Source organism: Anser anser (assembly GCF_964211835.1).
Source record: "Anser anser genome assembly, chromosome: 18".
NCBI classification, from domain to species: Eukaryota; Metazoa; Chordata; class Aves; order Anseriformes; family Anatidae; genus Anser; species Anser anser.
Genome location: NC_139739.1, coordinates 2,935,981 through 2,942,794, shown reverse-complemented (window position 1 = coordinate 2,942,794; position 6,814 = coordinate 2,935,981). Strand labels below are relative to the sequence as shown.

The following is a 6,814-nucleotide window of genomic DNA, read 5'->3' as shown; positions in this document are numbered from 1 at the left end:
TTCGTCAGCGCTAGCACGGGGATGCTGGATCTCAACCTCTGTGCTAGAAAGGGAAGCTGGCAGGATAAAGAATGCCTCGATGCAGGCAAGCTCTGCCGGTCGTGTTTGTGTTGGTGGCCGTGGCTGGTTTTGCCATGGGAACCGTTAGGAGAAGTGGGTTCGGCGGTGATGCACGGGCTTGCTGGTGGCTGGGTGAGTGCAGGGCTCGGCTACAGGACTGCAAGGAATTAATCCGCATCTGCGTCCAGGTCTGCAGCTCAGAATAGGCCGTCAGGAATTAATTTGGGGAAACACAGGGAAAGGGGCTGTAAACGGCCTTCCTCGCCGTGCGTTGGTCTCGCCCCGCGTACAGCCCCTCTCTGACATACACCCCTGCAGCCCCTCTGACGGCTGCCTTCCCTCTTTCGTTCCCTCACCCTCCACCCAACCCAGCTAATAATGAGATGCTAGGTTGTTTTTTTTTTTTCCAAAACATGTGCTCCCTGTAGTATCTGCTTCCTTCAGATAACTGGCCCCATCTTTTCCCATTCTCACCCACCAGGGTTGCACAGCAGGGATGAACGCTGCGGCCCGACGGGGATGGCCGTGGCTGGGAAGTCAGTTGGCAGATCCCACCAAACCCAAAGTATGTTCTCTGTCTTTTCTGAGAGGCTTTTGAGAACCTCAGATTTAGATGACCCCGGATTTCCTTTGCTAAGTACGGGGCTTCAGTTGGGTAAGGTACAAGGGAATGCCGCCCTTAATCAGCACATCATTAGCGATCCATTAACCATCACTCTCACACCTGGCCCCAGGAAGGTGGCTCCCAAGCCTTTTGGACAAAACACGGGGAAATGGTCAATACTCTTTGGGGGATGATCCTTTTGATGGCAGGCAGGCTGTAGGAGAAGGCACTGGTGTGAAATAGGGGCAGAGCAATGCATGGCATCGAAATAAAGGGCCGATAACGCACTAAGCACACGTCCTCCCCTCCGGTGTTTGTGCAAACCTGCCATGGAGGGCAGCGACTGCAGGCTGGGGAGAAGATAAAATCTGCTGCGTAACTGCGTTTGGGAGGCACCGTAACTTCTGCTGTAAGGTCCTGCGGCCCCGTGCTGGGCAGTGAGCTTGTTTCCTGCGCGTTCCTCTCTTCCTACGCGCGCTTCGCCCCTCCTGGCTCGCGCCCGGACAGCAGGCATGCTGCGAAGTTCCCAGTTGCTTGCTGGGATTAACGTAGCGGCTCTGGTTTCTTCAGGCAGGGAGGTTTCCTCGGTGAAACCATTCTAATTAAACTCTGGCCTCTCATCGTGCTAAAAATGCCCCTCCGTGGCACGCAGCTGAAGCTGCTTGTAAAATGTCAGCGCCCCTGGACCTTTAATGATCTCAGGCCCTAGCAGTGGCAGAGGCAGCGCCTGTGCAAAGGCCCAGGACTGTGGACAAATGAATACAAAAATAGAATTGCTCCAAACCAGACTGACAAGACAAAAATCTTGCAAGTACACACACCGGGCTGTGCATTTCCCAGGCGTTTTACTGGCTTGAAATACACACACAGAGCCCACAGCAAATCCTTTCCGCTGCAGCTCGGGGCGGGCACCTCGGTTTCCTTTTAGGACTCAGTTTTGGACCTGGGGAAAAGCGTGCTGAGCCGCCAGGGCTGACCATGGAAGAAGGCAACAGCTGCAAGGGCTTTGATTCCTCTCCCCACGCCTCCTGTACAAATGTGTCCCCAGCCTGGAGGAGCTGGGGAGAGGAACGTGGCGGTCCCTGGCCTCCCTGCCAGCTCTGCTGGCATCTCCCGTCCCGCAGGCGATTGCGCGTTGGGCTTTGAGACCATGAAGTTTGTTTTTTTTGCATACAGGCAGCTGAACGGTGGTGGGGCTGGAATCTCTTTTGGTCCCAATAACCCTGAAGATGTTTGTGACGCTTTTTTACATCCCTTACGCAACACGGCAGGAGCTTGGGATCGTTTAGCGCCGCAGGAATCGCTTCTAGACACTGAGAGCAGCAAGTCTGCCCAACGTGCTGGCAGGCAGCGCGCGGGCAAGAGGCAGGACAGCGCGCAGGGCAGGATGCGGGGCAGCTCCCAGAGGAGGCATGGGGAGAAAAGTAGCGATGGCGTTGTGGATGCACTGGAGACTAACTTCAGTTAGGCATTAGCAACGGCCTGCCCCTCGAAGGTTAAAACAATTAAAGTATATGGAAAAGGCATTTGAATTTAAGACTTATAGAAAAAAAAAACACGCACAAAACCACAGAAAAGCTAAAGCAAGTATAAAAATAAATCAGAAGCTAGGCAAAGGTAAGAGCAGAGCCTGCAGGAATCCCATCTAAACAAAAGGCAGGGGCTAGCCAGGGAGAAAACCCCAAATGGCAGGGGTTGAAATGCAAAACCTACAGTCCATTGAGAAACATGAACGATGCTGTTGTATTCCACACCTCCTTTTCCCGGGTGAAGCTGTCTCCACGAGGTGAAGGGCAGTAATGAATCAACCTCCTTTTCCTCTCCCCCCGTATTTTCCTATTGAATTATTCACAGGCCGTGCAAGTTCTGCTTTATTTCCCCTCTCCATATGCCGCACTCCCCTCCTGTTTTTTTTTTTTTCTCTTTTTTCCTATTCCGAACCGTGCATTTGGCCTCTCTCCCACTTCTTTCTCCTCGGCGTGTGCCCCCTGCTCTGCTAAGATCTGCTGCCTTTGTAACCTCCGCTGTGCGCATATGCTGCCTCTCCCTCGCCCTCCCCTGCTCCTGCTCGCGGCCCTTCGCGTCGGGGTCCCGCGAGCCAGCCAGGGCAGAAAACAATCAGAAAACAATTCCACCATGGCCGCTGCTGGCTCCTCTCCGCTCGATGCAGGGGACCCGGTGCTGCTCCCTTAGCACAGCTGATTGGTGGCGCAGCGAGGCCGGCTCTGCAGCTGCTTAGCAACTGGGCGCTGCTGCCATGCAGGCGGGATGGATGGCAAGGCATCCACCTCCCCGCGTCCTGGCCCGCTCGGCTGAGAACCGGGGCTGAGCTCCCAAACCTCCTGCCGAAAAATAAATCGGGACGGGGATCCTCACGCGCTGATGCAGGAGCAACAGCAACAAAGTCAAGGGCAAAACCGCCTTTTATCGCATGTCGTAGGTTGTTTGCACCGCGGCAGTTAGAAGGAAATGCTCCGATTTGTAAGCTGAACTCCTTCCATTTGATCTTTGTCGTCGCTTTGCTGGCTGTAGCGTTTGGTGCTCCATCACTTTAATCAGACGTCCCCTCGGTGCCCTGCGTTTGTTAAAAAGGCTCACAGCTCTCCAACCGGCATCGCATTCAGGCTGCTTAATGACAGGTGTCCAGACACACGAGTATTTTAATGCATAAATACCTTCTCAGGTCACTTATCTCTGTCTTTGTGTGCTTTTGATGCAAACTCTGCGAGTGTCAGAATTTTTTAAATGGTACATTCCTTTTTTTTTTCCCTTTAAAAAACCATACTGTTTAGGCCGTGAAGCAATGAAGTGAAATGTTTAGTAATTTGACAGCTTTAAAACATTGATTAGAATTGCCAGCCTTCTTGATTTATTTAATGATTTCTGTAAGCATGAAAGTACTCCAAACAATAACCGGTTGTACATACTGATGGGATCACGGCGTTTCAATAGCAGCTGCATTTCAATGGCAAGTAGCAACACAAAACATTCTGCAAGTCAGGTGTTGAAACAGCTTTTTTATTCTTTTAAAGCTCAAGAACGATTAGATCTCTGAAAGCACTCACTACCTATCTTACAGAGGTGGCTTTGTCATAATACTACCAGAAATAAAATGAACAGACGCAGTTTAAAAGGAAAAGAAAAAAAAAAAAAAAGACAAAAAAACCAGCCCTGGCACACGTCCAATGTGTCCATCAAAAGTTGTATGGATCTTAAAATAACTCTTTGTTCCCCTGTTGGGTGTGAAGGTATCCCTCTTTGTACCCAGGCAGTCGAAACAAGACAACAGACCAGCACCTCCCCGTTGTTATTCAGTACGTGTGTCCCGTGCATCCTCAGAGCATGCAGGCACACAGGTGACATCTGTCAGGAGGTTGCATATTTTGGCTGAGAAATCCCCTAGCCGTCTGATCTGCCGTACTTAGGAAGAAATTAAAAATGTCATCGCCAAAAAAAAAAAAAAGACCTGAACAGGCAAATACCCAGGCCGTATTCCTCCTCGATGTTCTTTCGATATTTTTAGCCTGGTTTCCTAAAATTAAGTCTAATGTAACTGTAGTTCTGTGTCATTTTTCCCCACCTTCTTCCAGCCTCCATCAAATTTGGCAGTGGGTGAGCAGCCCCAAACACGTCTAGGTCTTGGAAGAGCAGCTGAGCAGAGTGGTAGGGGCGGCAGCGCGGAGCTGCAGGGGAAAGGCAACAGGGCTCAGCCCGGCAAAGGGCACTGCCAGGCCCAGCTGGCCCCTGCGCGCTTCTGCTTGCTCAGCCAAACTGGAAGGTGAGTCTGGGGGATTTCTGCTGCAAGTCCACAGGGGCAGAGCTCCCTGAGTTTAGCTGCTGAGAGAGAAACTGAAGAAGCTTCCGGGTTAGGTAATAAAGGTAGTATCACTAGTAGGAGATGTCTACAAGAGGGCTGATGTGCCATACATACTTCAACCCCTGTGAAGTATTTACGTGATTATGAGTAGAGAATATAAAACTAAGACGGCGTGATCACATGGAATAAAATCCATCTAACGACGTCTCAAAGTGCAGTAGTAATCACCGTGTCCTACAGCTGTTATCTTTCATTTATGGGTCCTGCAACTATCTGGTTTGGGCCCCGTGTTATTTAATAGCTATGCTTTAGTCACCAGGGCGGGCGCATGCTGCAGCGAGCCTCAGGCTCCCTTCCAGCGCCTCAACTGGGCTTTCCTCCCACGGAATGGGTGCGGCACGGGACGGGGTAGATCAGATCTCCTCCTGACTCAGTATTGGCAAGACTGAGGCACGCACACACCTGGAACTGGGACACTCCTACAGCAGGGGCAGAAGCAGCGTTCATCAATGAGCTGAGAAGGAAACTTGAAGTAATTACATGTCCCCTACAGACCTGGTTGGTAACAGCAGCAGCAGGATGTATAAAAAAAGGCCACTGCAAGCAAGAATGCTAAGGACTGCCCTTTTCAAGTGCAAGGCCATCGACAGAACAAAGAGCAGAAGCTGATGGGATGGGGATACTGTCCCAGGAAGGAGCAGGTTGGATAGCATTTTAGGAGCCGTGCGGGGAAAACCAGCTGAGCACGGGCTGGAGCAATCCCTGGATGTGTAACAGAAACCTCAGCCGAGCGTGCTGGCGGCACCGGGTGCCAGCACTGCTGAACGCTCTGTCCGGTTCCAGGTGCCCAGATCAACATGGGAAGAACTGGAGAGTTCACAGGGAAGCGCAGTGGCAGCGATGACAGAATCGGTAAACCCGGACCTGAGAGGAGCTCTGCGAGCCTGCAAAGGGAGCACTAAATGCTCAGTTACAAGTCTGTACACAGCTACACGAGGACAGAAATCTGGTAACAGAGCACTCAGTCCAGCAGACAGACATGCAGCAGCGCCCAATAATTGAAAGCAGAAACTAGACAAAACTCAGTTTTAAAAAGGTATCTTAATTTCCAGTCTGTCAGGTCGATTTTGATAGAAACAATCTGCCAACTCTTACCTTACTCTCTCTCAGATGCCATTTTAAAATTAAATTCTGATCTCCTTCCTAAGACATGGGTATGCTATTGTTAAATTCTCTCAAATGAAAAAAAGCAACAAACTCCCAAATATCTTATGACCTGCATAATGCAGGAAGTCTAACCAGATGAGCCTAGGTCCCTTTTGTCCTTTATAAGCTATTAATCTAGTCTGCTTGCACAAGCAATGGATTGTGACATGCAAACCTTCGATATAAAGGATTCTGTGTACAAGCCAGTCTAAAACAAAACGCTGTAAACAGTCCCGATCATTGTTTGGCAGAGCAGCTGCATATTTTTTATTTCACTTTGCCTCTCGATCTAATTTGCTTTAGTTGCAACACTTTGCCAAAGAAATTAAACAACTTCTTATTGATAACAGACACTAAAAGAATTAGCATAAGAGTTTTCGTCTCAACAATATAGGGGAGGGACGCTGTGGGCAAGAACAAACCCTGCTGCTTTAAGAATGTGCGTAGAGCCACCACAGGCCATTCGGAGGAAAAAATCTTTTTTTTTTTTTTTCCCTTTCCCCTGAAAGATCTCTTTCTTTCTCTAAAGAGTCTCACGCAGTAAACCAGGGTCAATCTAACTCGGTATGAAAGTCTGGTTTGACCTTTCTGGGATTTAAACGCGCTGTACCAGAACACTCAGCTTTTCAGATACGAGCTTCAGCCATTAAACCACCCACTCCGGGAGCGCAACTGGTCTCAACTGCCTTGGTGGCTTTTAAACTACACCGAACATTACAGTCATTTAGAAACCCTGAAAACGTAAAGAAATTTTTCAGTTCAGACTTACAAAAGCAATTTCCAGCAGTGCTGAGGACCCACACCATGCACTGGGGCTGCCATACCCCGCTCGCCGCCCCAGCAGGATCTGGCCCTGCCAGCACCAGGCACCAGCTCCAGGACGTCCAAATCTGAGCTGCTCGCCGATGGCAGCATGGGGACACCCGTCCCCAACAGGGACCGAGCGCTCACCGCGATTACAGCCCTGGAAAAAGGCACAGGAAGGTGCACGTACAGACAAAGCTGTCTGAGCTCCCGCAGTATTATGGGCTGGCTGACTTGTTTTGAAGCCCGGGCTGTGTTAGGCAGAGCCAGTTTGCTTCAGGGTTAAATAAGTCTAAAATTGAGGTTTAAGTTAAAATGCAGAG

The 6,814-nt window shown here is 50.1% G+C and overlaps 1 long non-coding RNA gene across 1 annotated transcript; it reads right to left on the bottom strand.

Annotated features, from left to right (window-relative positions):
• Positions 1-1,820: 1,820 nt before the first annotated feature.
• On the bottom strand, positions 1,821-6,573 carry LOC310883630. The gene is made up of 2 exons (XR_014573613.1): positions 6,457-6,573; positions 1,821-5,425 (listed from the first exon to the last, which is right to left on the bottom strand). It is a non-coding gene; the product is annotated as an uncharacterized lncRNA (long non-coding RNA).
• Positions 6,574-6,814: the final 241 nt, after the last annotated feature.